Genomic DNA, 14,283 nt, shown 5'->3' on the forward strand with positions numbered 1-14,283 from the left:
AGCGAGTCGTCAATCCAGTAGCTTACAAGCTCAAGTTGCCGCCCTATTTGAAAGTGCCAGCTACATTCCACATTTCGCTGCTCAAGCCGCTGGTTCTGAATCGCTTTCATTCCAAGCTCCCCAAGGCTCCTAAGGTTTGCACACAGCGTGGAACAGAATATGAGGTCAGTAAAATCTTGGACTCTCGCATCCGATATGGTCGTCTGCAATATCTGATCGATTGGAAGGGCTACGGCCCCGAAGAGCGATCATGGACCAATGCCATCGATGTCCATGCTCCCAGACTCATCCGGGCATTCCACTCCAAGTTTCCCCGCAAGCCTAAAAGGTGTCCTGGGGCCACCCTTAAAGGGGGGGGTGCTGTCACGATCCGAGCTGTCAGACAGACTTTCTTACCGGCTAAGTGCCTCTGCAGGTTCAGCTTGCGGTCCAGACGTCATCTCTGCCGGCGTCCTGTCTCCCAGTGACAGTCCCCAGTGCACGGCAATCCACCTGTCCGCCGCCATTGCTCCCAGTATCCAGCATGGTGTGCACAAACACACTTTCCCGCCATAGCAGACATGGGGGCTGCCATGTTCTTCCCAGTCACATGTCTGTGCTGTCCAATCCTGTTGGTTCTGATCTCCCTGTCATACTTCCTCGGCCAATCCTGGCCACCCAGTGGGGATAAGTATGCTGGGAGCTCTCAGAACCATTGCTAGTGCTTCAGTTGTCTCCAGTGTATGGTCAGCTGTCCTTGTCTCCGTGCAAGTGTATTTCTCTGCTGGTGTTGTTTTCCATGCTGCAGTGTGTTCCAGGTTGTTCCATCTCCTGTGAAGTCCAGGTTATTCCACCGCCTGTGATCCTGCCTCTCAGCCCAGCGACCAAGCCTAGCTCCGGGACTCTGGTCCTTCCGATGCTCCAGCATCATCCACCATCGATGTTTCATCGCTAGTCCGATATTCCGGATCTCCTGCTTCCGTCCGTCATTCCGGACCCACAGTCATCTCCCGTCCGTCATTCCGGACCCACAGTCTCCTTCCATATCCGATACCCGAATCCGATGTTCCCACATCATCATCGATAGTCCGATATTCCGGATCTCCAAGCCAAGCTTCCGTCCGTCATTCCGGACCCACAGTCAAGCTCCAGTCTTCCGTCCGTCATTCCGGACCCACAGTCTTCACATCCGATGTTCCACCATCGATCCCACATATCATCACATCTGTAAAGTATTGCAATCTGCATGAACTCTGTCATTTCTCCTGCATACTTTACTGTCTGTTTATATTACAACCATCTGCAAATAAACTCCGGTTGTATTTTACCTCTGACTGCTTATTGGCTCTGGGTGCACTGTCGCGCACTCCATGCGCAAGGGTCCTCTCCAACCTTCCCGGTTCAGGTACCAGTCCAGGTCCCCACCAGAGGTCTCAGTCTCGTCGACTAAGCCCCCTGGTGTGACAAAAAATGGGGGACTTGGACTGCACACCCTAATTTTAAACAAAATAAGAGGTGCTATCATGCTGAGGCTTCAAGTAGCATACAGGAAAATGCAGCTTAACAGTCTAAGCATTAAGTAGACAGTCAAAATTATTATTTTTTTTTTAAAAACGTGCTTGGTTTTGATTAGGGGCATAAATATTAACTAGCGTGCATAAGGTTTGATTTAGCTTCCCTGTCAAAATAAGCCAGCGACCCTCTTTATCTGCGTATATATTGTCTTGGACAAATGTTAGGTGGGAGGCTAGTAGGATCGAGACCCCTCGTTTCTTCTGGGAGGAGTCACATGCATGGAAAGTAAGTGGGTATAGTTTAGATTTTAATTCTGGGTGTAGGGATTTCCTGAAATGGGTTTCCTGTAGAAAGACTAGATCGCTCCTAGAGCGTTTGAGTGACATGTAGAGTTTAGTACGTTTGGAGGGGCAGTTCAAACCTTTGACGTTTTGAGAATAGATTCTAAAGGTCATAGTTGAGGTTGTTGTGGTCCGCCTCGGATCCTCCTCTAAGACATCCTGCTGCACCTAGGGAGTAAGGGGAGAAACATGCACCATATACAAACAAGCCCATACAATAAAACATGATGAGGGTGACCCTGAGTTTAGGGAAGGGGGAAAAGAGAGAAAGGCAAACATAAACAACCAGAGGTGGTAGGGGTACTAGGGGAAGTGGAAGACCAGGCAGAGGGGCTACTGGTCTAGGTTGCCGGTCAGGGGAGACTGGGGGGGAGTCACTATGTGACTGAGACCGGTCATGGGCAAATAGCCCATCTAAGGGAGCATGGCCTGGGGTGTCCAGGGGCATAACAAACTGTTAGGCCGGAAAATCCAGTTCCGGCCCGGAGCCAATAATACGTATTAAGTAGTAAATATGTAACAAGAACATACAGTAGAGGTGAATAATATGTTTATGTATAACAACTCTATTTCCACTATTGTATAAGGCATTTCCCTATGGGAAGGACTAAATAGTGGAGGGAATTAACTTTTCATAGAAGCTGGCAGGAATTGTAGCATATATTTAGCCAAACCTTAGCTAAATGTAGTAGTCCGTAAGCCACCGAATATGGCTTCTGGCCAGTGCTAAGTCTAGGACTGTAACGGGGAGCACAGTAAATGTTAACATTCTAGCATTAGGGCAGCGCCATAGGGGCAAACAACATATCTAATAAACCTTCATGTCCGACTGACATTGTGCATGTTCTTCCGGACATAGTAGTTTCGGAGCACTCAATCGCTGGTTGACAGTTCAGGGTGGAGGTCCCGAAGAAGCGGATAACCTTGAAGAGGGGACTTGTGACCAATCCCGGTTCAGGGACTTCCTAGGGGTATTGGTCGGGGCAGATGCACTGGAAGACTGACTTTTGGGGATGGTATCGCTGGTTGAGGGAGGCATGGATAGTCCCATGGATGTCAAGAGGCGCTGGGCCTCCTCTAGGGACCTGGCGGGGAGAAATTTGTTTTGATGCCAAATTAGGATGCGGAAGGGGAATCCCCATCTGTACCGAATATTTTTCTCTCTTAGGAGTGTGGTAATCGGTTTAAATTCTTTGCGTTTGAGCAGGGTGGTGGGTGCGATGTCTTGGTAGAGTTGGAGGGAATGGCCCTGGAACGATACATTTGGCTGCTTACGGGATTCCCTAAGGATGTCCTCTTTGGCTTGAAAGTAGTGGCAGCGTAATATGACGTCCCTTGGTTGGGAGGAGTCCTGTGAGCGAGGTCGAAGTGCTCTGTGGGCTCTGTCTAGGAGAAGGTGGTCCTCTGGGGTAGAGGGAGATAGGTGTGTAAAGAGTTTCTTGAGGTAGTCGTCCAATGCAGAGGAGTCTATTTCTTCGGGGATGCCTCTAATCCGGAGATTATTACAACGTGCTCTGTTCTCCTGTTCTTCCTGACGCTCTTGTAGGGTTTGCATTTCTTGTTTCAGGTTATGAAGGTCTGTGGAGAGGTCTGATTGGGCTGAGACGACATCGTCCATTTTGGCCTCCAAGTGCTCCGTCCTGTCACCGAGGTCGTTGAGATCAGTCTTAAGAGCATTTACTGCCTCTCGTACTTCGGCTTGGACTGCCTGGACAGAGCGTCTTGTCTCCTGAACTTCGCGGAGTAGAGAACGGAGGTCGCCTCTAGTTAAAGGGGAATTGTCGGATTCATCAGAGTCTGACTGCTCATGATTTGATGTAGTAGAGCTTTTCTGTGTTTTATCCGCTGAGAATGCGAATCTTCTTATACTCTGAGCGGAATCGGAGTTCCCCTGTTTGCGTTGGCCTTTAGGCATGGTGGATGCCAAGATGGGGTTGTTATGAGCTGTCAGGATAGATCGGTTGTAAGATTGACGGGGTTGTGGTGGGACAGAAGGTTAAAATATTGCGGTTTGCTGGAAAATATTAACGAGGCTCCGGGCCTAAGGGCATCATCAGGTAATCACATATTGAGGGGTCAGCTGCTCAGGAGTACAGATACTGCCCCTGTAGGTAATTACGATAGAGGATTTATGGAGGGGGTAGTAGAATGCAGCAAGTTAATGGCAGCCGTATCCACTAAGCTTGTAGGGAGCCGTCAGGAAAAAGCTTGCTGTGTTGTCCTGCAGGCTCCTGCAGCCAGGTCAGTGAGGTGAGGCAGGGGGAGAGATATAGTAGGAGGGGGGTCCTCTTGGCTGCGGGTTCACCCCACAGGCGGCGTATATGTAGCCTTGCTCGTGGAACCGGAGGGCCACGGAATCCTGATGTTGTGGAGGGAGGCACAGTTGAAATATAGTTACAGGGGAAGGTTGATTTAAATGAAGTGTGCCTCCAAGATGGTCACCGCTGCACCATACAGTTTGGGCTGACAGGGCAGACAGTCAGGCTAATTGGCCCCAGCGGTAGTGGCTGCAGGTAGCTGGGGGTCAGGGAAGAGGGGTTAGAGGAGTGGAGGCTTTACTGTTTGGGCGGTGAGGGCACTGAGTGTTTAAGTGCCTTTCTTCTGTGCTGTAGTTCTAATGCAGCTTGCGAGTGCCACAACCAAGATGGCCGCCGCTTTAGATAGGAATAGCAGGGAGAGGATTAAGGGGTAAAAGAGGCCACTCACCCCTCGTTTTTCAGCCTGGGGGGTGTCCGGAGGAAGACCAGTGTGGGGGGCAGCCTGCAGGGGCTGCTTGAGCGTTTTGGCGTCTCGCGCCCGCTGTGGAGCCCGCGATGCGGGGGATCAGCTAAATTTAGGCCCCGGCTTCTGGTCCTTGGGTAGGCCGCAATCTGCGGGCGGCTGTACACAGTCACCCCGACTCCGCAGCCTCCCGCTGGCGATGGCAGGCGTCCTCAGACCCACAGTGGGACCCCCAGGAGCGCGGACCACCGCTGGATTCGGGCGCCAGGAGCTGGGACAGCAGGAGCCCAGGTAATCTGCGTCCACCTCCTATGGCTGCCAGGCCACGCCCCAGTCAAAATTATTTTGATAAACTCTTACAATCTGTTTGAGTGAAGTTTTTAGCACAAATATGGCCAAAAATGTGATCCCGATCCCATTTATTTTTAATTTTTTCTGGTACTCTACATCTGAAATGGCCAGACCCGATTTGACAGTCCTGCGTTTGACTGGATTATTCCCATTACTTGCATCCCAGGTCAGTTTCCTGGCTTGTGTGTGAAAGGGGATGCAGTCAGCCATCATTCAGTTTATGAACACCGGCATCCGAACTGCCTTCACTCGTGCCAGAACATTGAAAACATCAGGATGTCAATGCTGGAATATCAATAGCCGGCATCCCAATTGATGCGGGGCAGGTTAGGGTCAGGCCTGGGAAGGGGGGTTAGATTTAGGCACTAGTGGAGGGACTTAGGGTAGGGCTGCAGGGATGGAAAGGTAAAGGTTAGAATGCCTGAAGGTAAGGTTAGCTTTAAGCACCTACAAGGGGGGATTAGAGTTAGCCTTTGGGGGTGGAAAGGTTAGATTTAAGATGTGCACACGCTGTGTGATTTTGTCTTACAATTTTGACTCTCTATGTCACTTGTAATGTACTTGCCTATAGGTTAAAATCTCAAGTTATTTACAGTCAAAATCGCAAGCGAAGATAGTCAAATTTGTATTTTTCTGAAATTTAAGGGAAATCACATAGTCAAAATCATCCATAGCCAAAATCACAACGTGTGTACACAGCTTTATCAGCGGGGAGTGGGGGTTTGGTTTAAGAACTAGTGGGGAGGGTTAACGCCAGGCTGCTGTAAGAGAGGATAAGCATTAGAGGGGCAGGCTTAGTATACTTACCTAACCCTTAATGGGATTCCTTCGTTCAGGATGCTGGGGTCGGTGTTCTGACCACCGGTCATCTGTATGTATTCCTGTGAAAGGTATGACCTGAGTCATGACTAAATGGTCATGAGTCAAGAGTTTTTTGACAGCCATAGTAGCACTTGGAAATTACATCATCCCCAAGTGTCCACTACTAGATGGAAGACCAGGGTCACAGGAACACCTGGGTCCGGTGTAAAAGGTATACTGGGTTTAGAAGGGGGACTGCTGTGACCATGCTGCCAGGTCCCTGTCACCTTGTTTACCCAGCCGGCTGTGTCCCAGCACCTATACAATGCAGCTCTTCAATGGCAGAACAGTGCAGAGGATACCCCTCCCAATGGGACTGCCTGCTATGCGGGTGAATGGCAGGTAGGACTACCAATAGAAAGTCACTGCGAGTCACACTGAAGCCAGTGCAGTCTCACAGACTGCTTCTGGCTTCACTGACTCTGAGCAGGGTGGGGGACCCTGTGATGACTTCTGGGTTCTCAGAAGCCCAGCTCCAGTAGTCCAGTGAGTATTTTGTGTTTACAATTAGCTGCAACTTGTGTCTATATTCATAGCTACATAGATCCCCCTGTTGTGTGCAGCAGTTTTATTCATAGAACAAAAACTAGTATCCACCACCATTCTAAAAGTATAATCCATGATACGCATTCGCCACCACTAATGACAGCAATCCTGCATGCAGCTTCGTCTGCCATCATATATTTAGGTCCATGTATGTCTAGAAAGGTCCCTAGTAGTAAAAAATTGCCCAACTGCACAAACATCAGTAAAGTGGCCACCGATGTATCAGGCCCTGTGATGGAATTTAGTGGATCCTGCCTCACAGAACATCACTGCCCAGGAAAAAAAATATTATTTGTGTTTATTATTATTAAGGATATTTTTAACCACTTGGATACCTACCTGTATATGGTTAGGAATGAGTAAATGCCGCCTTGATTATTCCAAGCATAGCAAGTCATATCATCAATATATTTAGCATTCATTTTGAATTGATGCCAGTATATAGCCACTAAGTAAGTAAACAAAAAGTAGTTCCACAGTCACAAAAGTACAGCTACCCCCTGCCTTAAAAGCTGGACTAATATGGCAGAGTTTATAAATACTGGCCTAGTGTAATAATAAATAAAAAAATTGTTTTGTTTTTTAAATGATAACAGTAATAATGTATGGATGGTGTAATGGTTAGCATTACTGCCTCACAGCACTGAGGTCATGGGTTCGATTCCCACCATGGCTCTAACTGTGCGGAGTTTGTATATTGCCCCCGTATTTGCGTGGGTTTCCTCCGGGTACTCCATTTTAAATTTTAAAAATATGCTATAGTTAGTAAGTAATGTGAAGCGTGGATTGGGGCAGTTTGAAGTATACAGAAAGAGCCATAGATTAAATTAATATATATTTTTTTATTTTAATTTGGCTGATTTCCAATGCTCATTGTCATTAAAATGATTTGGAACATTTATGACAACGTATTAGTGAAATAGGATAAACACAGCAGAATAAAATGACAGCATAGCAAGATACAAAAGGTTTGCAAAGCACGAACATGTGTAAAATCACAGTTAGTAAAAGGAATGCCCCCAGCCAGGAGGGACCATAACTGATTTTATTGGGAAAGACCAAATGCAATAATGCTTTGGCTTGTGGAATAATTTGATACAGTGATACCCACCTGCAGCTACAGAGTCACTGCTAATGTATTCGTTTAGACTAAATGAGCAAAGTTATGCCCGCCTCAGGGATCTACAGCTAAAAGTCTCCATCAGAAAACGGTGCCAGGTACCAAAATGTGCCAAACAGAAATAGCTATTGTTAATGTGGTGCCAGTAAATTGTATAGGCACAGAATATTGCACTGCAAAATGGCAATGATTTCAGAAAATCTAAAAATAATCTCAGATTTGTTTTAATATTAACTGTTAAATAATAATGACGTTGAGTACATTGCGATCCTATCTATCTACTAAAAAGTTTTGCACAACTGCATCAATTAATCCAGGCACTGTAAGGGTCATTGAAGAAAAATACCCATTAACCCTTTGCAGTCCAAATTTTTGCAATTCTGGTTTGAATGTTTCAATTAATTGTATTTTTTTTTTTTTTATTCAAAAATGTCTACAATAAATGTTGAACAATGTTAATGTTCTTATTTTAAAGTGGCTCCCCGTTGGATCTTCTACTAGTGCTAGGGCTGTTGAGCCTGACTAGACGATGGACCTGAAAGGGTTAACTACTACAGATGCCATAGAAGCTTATTAGAATTTAGCCCCTTGCTTCACCTGTGAGAACTATTTCCTTGTATTAACTGAGTATTGTAAAATAAATTCTATAGGGGTGATCATTATAGTGCAGATTATGTACAGCTGATTTTATTTTGTGAAGGTGTACCTATTTTACTGAGCGACGCGTTCTGCAACGTGAAAGGTTCATGTCATTGGATGCTTTATCCGATAATTATATAACTTCACCCTGGCCACAATGATTATGCTGTATTGCTTACCGAAATCTACATGATGTACAGATTGTTATTGTTTCCACTTTTGGAGTACTGCCGTATTAACTAATGACCTTATTGGTCTGTTGGCATGACCAATGCAAACTAAGCAGTAACAGCTCATTAAACATTACATACAAACTGATCTTATGTGAACAGACAACTGTTACATTCACATATATATATATATATATATAAAGATGTAATAATAGGAGGAAGTATTGTCATTTTATCTGAAATATAGCAGCCATTGCCATCTGATATTAGCCACCTGCAGTGGGCATCAATAGGTTTAGAAGACTTGTGGACATATTAATAAGAAGAAGTCCTCTATCAGGAATAAAGCCTTCACCGACTTTTTGTGCTTCATATAAACAAACCCCTGATACTTGCCTTATGTAATCTGTGAATGTTTAATAATAGTTGTTTATATGAAACTAGTAACCAGCACCATCAAAATGACAGGACAACATAACAGTAATGTCAGCATCAATACTTGAATTGCCATCTAGTGGTTGCCAGCAAGCAAAATCCTTGAATTTACCCCCTAGAGGTGAGGAGCAGTGTTAGCCTTTTATTATATACAGTGGGATATCATTTATATTGTGTTTGTTGGTTTGTTAAGATTATATTATGTACATTGATGGATACATTGATTGATTAACTGTGCTAGCCTTCTGTAGTTTTCAAACTTGTATCATCTATATGTCTGGTGTCTGTGTGACTCCGAAACACTGCCATCTGCTGGCAGCAAGTGAAACTACATCTGCTAGCTTTCGAAGCATTTGCTTCGCATGGGCTTACTAGTATAAAATATTAACATAGAATATAGACTGAGGTGCCAAAATTAGAATCTTGCTTTCATTCTCTGCTTGAAATGAACTATTCACCAGATAAGCAGCAGAACAGACTGAAAACTACAGTTTGATGGACAGCCCCAGCTCTGTGCCATCTTGAATACATTTTCCTCATCCAATCACAAGGGATTTTTTTTCTAGCTTTGTGTGTTCTAATTCAATAATCATTTACCAAAGGTTGAACGTGAGGACTTGTGTATGTTTGCAATGCACCTAACTATGAAATAGAAATGGATTTTTGCAATGGCATCTTGATCCATTCGAAATCTCAGTGTCCAAATCAATCTGTTCTGTTCTGCCTTGAGAGCTCCCTTTGCTGTAAGGCACATGTAGAGTTCCAGCGTATTGAGCTGGCGCTCTAGAAGGATAAATAGCAGTTCTGTGGTCCCTGTGAATTTCACTTCATTCAACACTGGATTTAAGTGGATTTAAGTAAAACATAATTGCACAGATTTGCAAATCTGTTTAAGCAGTTGAAAATCAGGAAGAATGTTTGCACATGTCCTTTGCATGATTTTATATGTTGCATGGGATAAGGTTTAATATTCATTGGTAGATCTAAGTACTTAATTTATTCCTACGAATAAAATCTGCAACAGTAACTCGGTTCCAACCCAAATCCCAGAAGTTGCAAGAGATTCTGCAAATTCACTTCATAATGTTTAACTAGGAGGAGAAGCCACAGATTTTAGTAGATGATATATATATATATATATTTATATATATATATATATATATATATATATATATATACATATACAGTATAAACGCAGTCTATAACAATGAGGAGATTAATTCACATTTCTTTACTTATTTTCTGATTGGAAGCTTTTAAAGCTTCCTTATTCAGATCTAAAATATATTTTGCATCTAAATTCAATCGGCATTGACGGAGAAGGTTGCACAATGATAGCAGAAATGACAGATAAATAGCAACTGTAAAATATGATGCAAATATTGTGGGTGGGGATTAGGTGCGGGGAGCTGAGGATTTCAAAGAAGATTTAGAGTAAAATGCAAAGGGAAAAATATCCCCTTTTTTAATGTGTTTCTCTTTAAAGTCATTCTTTGATAATGTCTATTAGAAATAATATGTATGGGTGCGAGCAGCAGTCTTTTCGCATAGTATTATGATAGGTAAAACTGCATACCAAACACTTCTGATTGTTCGCAACACTAAAAAAATACCATTTATTTGCTTAGAGGCTGCCCACTTCAGCCATCGGATCCCAGCAGTACAGAAGTGAGGTCTGTCACACCTGAATCAATCTGTAACTTTAGCTGAACATCATGTATTCTGCCTTCCCTACTCATATCCCACGCACCAATGTCCATCAGTAATCGCATCTTTTGCTAAACACTGAGCATTCTCTGCTGCAAATAAAGTAATTAAACTAGGGTCTTAAGGAATTCTGTTCCAGCTCTAAATTCTGGCTCACACTATTTCAGAATCCAGGAAGCATCTTTAAGCTGTAGGATAAACATACAGGGAAAACTATAGCTGGAAGCTCCTGGTATTTGCAAATCTCATTTGTAGAGACAGTAGCAAGATTGTAGATTAACCCTTCTGGATTTCGACAGCCTATCGACACAAAACACTGCCTCCTTTTTTCAGTAGTGAATTGGTTAAACACAAAATACGCTTTCATATGCTGCTATTATGCAGTTCACACAGGATACATGGGCTTAAGGGTGTCAGTCACAGATAATATATTACAAGAAAACCCATGTACTTTGTAACTAAGAATACAATTACCTATGCTAGGCACAATGGTGGAAGTGCGAGGTTGGAGGTACTTTTTCATATTCACACCCAGAACCATTGTGTTGCCTATTTGCAAAAGTAATATACTGCTTTCTGAAACAAATTCAGTATTTCAGTTTAAATAAGATTTCTTTGAATACCTTATTACAGTGTGTTCTTTTTAACTTTACCGTGGTTCCCAGAAAACATTGTTTCATCTTGTGCTAAAGTAATGCACGCTTCTGATAAACTTGGTTGCAATACAAATAATACATACTGCATATGCATATGCATATGCATACATACATACATACATACATACATACATACATACATACATACATGTATGCAATTAAAACTGCATGCATGTGCAATGAATACACATGAAATTATAACTATAAAGAAAATATAAATATAGATGTATGTTGAGAAAGAAAAATATATAATCTCACATGTGTACAAACACAGGCATCTTTTTCGCATCTGCCTATTTATTACATTGTGACTATGGGCCTTATTCTAGTTCACTCTTTCTGACAAAATCCTTCTTAGATGGACAAAACCATGTGCATTGCAGGTGGGGCAGATGTAACTTGTGCAGAGAGAGAATTAGATTTGGGTGGGGTTTTACTTCAAAGTGAGATCTATATTGCAGTGTAGAAATAAAGCAGCCAGTATTTACCCTGCACAGAAACAAAATAACTCACCCAAATCTATTTCTCTCACATTTTACAGCTGCCCCCCTGCAGTGCATATGTTTTTGTCCATCTCAGAAGGATTTTGTCAGAAAAAGTGAACTAGAATAAGGCCCTATGCTACAAAGGCATAACATATTATAATAATTATTATAATAATAATAAGTATTATTATTATTAATAATAATAATAATAAGATATGAAGGTAATATTAGTCACAAAATGACACTAATATACAAATATATTAGGTTTTATGGTGTCAATCTCTAATTATGGGCCTAATTCAGACTGCATCGCAAAGCACATTTTATTCCACTAACAGACAAAACCAAGTGCACTACAGGGGGAGGGGGGTGGAGTTTGCAAATGTAACATTTGTAGCATCACTGCAAATTAGATTTCAGTTTGAACACACCCCACCCAATATAAAGCTCTCTGCACATTTTACATCGCCCTATCTGCCGCATGTTTTGTCCATTAGAGAAGAAATGTGCTTTGTGATCCAGTTTAACTTAGGCCCTATGTGAGAAGGAAACGTTTCAATACTGGCAACAGCTCCCAAACTTGCACTCCTTGCGGCCTGAGTTCTGCTTAAATTGGCTCAAAATTGATTGCAGCCCTATGAGACAGCAGTACTGTTGTGCTAGTTTGGGCTTCCATAAAGTGCGGCTGGTGCTGCGATGAGTAAAAACTTTGCTAATGATGAAAGTAGAAAGTCTGAGTTGAACGCTAAATGACAATGTTACTATTGGTCAGCATCACACTAATCTGTTCATTACTTAAACTTGATTTTCTCATATACATAAGTCTGTGCTAGTAGAGTTGGCTGCCCCTGCGTAGGCTATACCCTCTGTCCCTGCGTACAAGCTCTGCCCCTGCGCATGCTACATGCCCTTTCCCTGTGCAGGCCGCATGCTCTGTCCCTGCACATGTTACACGGACTGCCCCAGTGCAGGCTACACACTCTGTCCCTGTGCATGAGGGCCTTCAGCATTTGCACAACTCTTTGTAAAATGTAACTTACATAAAATAAATACATACATTCACATATACTTTATAGCTGGAAGCATTGTCCCACAGGCATAATTAATCATTTAATTGGATGACAAAATGACAGCTGGAAGTATCAACCAATGACACTGGGGCACATCTTGCAGTCCGGGCTTTACTAAATAATTCAGTTGTAAAATAAATAAGAGCCTGATAGGAGCATAGATTGGTTATGCTATTGATAGCAAAATACGATCTATTTTCTCATCTTTTAGGCAAAGCAAACTTTAAGGTGCCCGGTACTATGGATGTGTCAGCATTGCTACAGTGTAAATAAATACTGATGATCTACAGTCGTGTTGCCACTTGTTACCTGCAGTATCCAAGCATTCCCTAACATTTCTGCTCAGCTACTCTTTATGCATTTGCTTTTCCAAGGGACTTGACCCCTACAGGGCCTTTTGCCATTCAGGGTTATAATGTGCCCATGATGATGGCAGTACAATCCAAAGGCTTTGCTGCTTAGAATCAGATATTGTTGTGGGTTTTTTCTGTGTTTTTTTTTTTCAAACACAGCGAAGAGTATGTCTTGTTTTCTGCTGCCCTCCCATATGCTACCTACTTCTCACAGTAAGCGTACACTGGTCTCCTGTGCCTTCCCAGCTAGCAGGCAAAGAACAAGAGACTTTTCAAAACTTAAAAATTCCAGGCACTGTAATGTATTTGCCAGAGAAACACTGCCATCTACAGGAATTTGTGCAAATTGCTAATATATATCTACAATGTATTTTCACTGGGGATATTATCACTAGGTCGACCCTATTTAAGACAACATGCAATGGGCCGACCACTGAAGGTCGACAGGGTTGAAATAGGTCGCACCCATGCTATGCATCCTTGGGAACGGGGATGCCGCTGAAGAGGAAAGAAATGGCCGCCGTGGACACCAGGGAACATCGTGGATGTCGAGGGACCATAAGAGATACTTAACCTCTACTGGATACTCATAAAAGGTGGCAAATGGCTGATAAGGTAAATCATGTGAAAAACTGATGGTGAATTAAAACAAAATGAAAAATGTAGAAAAAAAAAACTAGAATAAAAGGTGCTTCTGGGATCATTTTTACCAAATACAAATTTGTTTTTATAAAAAGCTATTATTTCTCACTGAATGAATACTTTAAATTAATGTGGGGTGCATAATCAACAATGGGGTCATTTGAGGCAATTTATTTTTTTAACCAAAAAAATGACAATCATTGGCCCAATTAAGCCAATTGAAAACTTCCAAGTGCCTAATTAGGGCTATTTCACACGCTCCGGCTCCTGCTGGGCGGCGAAACCCCACACGGCGAAAAGCCGTGCCGCACACAGTAATTAATAATGGACACAAATTTGTGTCCATTCACAGGGGTGGCATATGCAGTCATCCTGGGGCCACCACATGCAGGGAACCCCCACACAAGATAATCTGGCCCTGTAATTGGGACAGCGGCTGCTACCCAAATATCACCTGCCCTGGTTTCTGGCCTGGCAATTGGAACAGTGGCAACATATAGCGCACATGACACATCACATCCATGCCACTGATAAAGGGACTTGGGGGCTGCGCTCCGATCTATGCAGAATGAGCATCGGCAGCTGCTGTTCCAATTGCCGGGCCAGAAACCACGGCAGTCGGCAGTTGATACCAGAAAATTAAGATTACGCCCACCTTTACACACCCACACAGAAGTGGGCACATAAAACAT

Source organism: Crinia signifera, chromosome 2 (genome assembly GCF_055691185.1).
Source record: "Crinia signifera chromosome 2, ASM5569118v1, whole genome shotgun sequence".
Taxonomy (NCBI): Eukaryota; Metazoa; Chordata; class Amphibia; order Anura; family Myobatrachidae; genus Crinia; species Crinia signifera.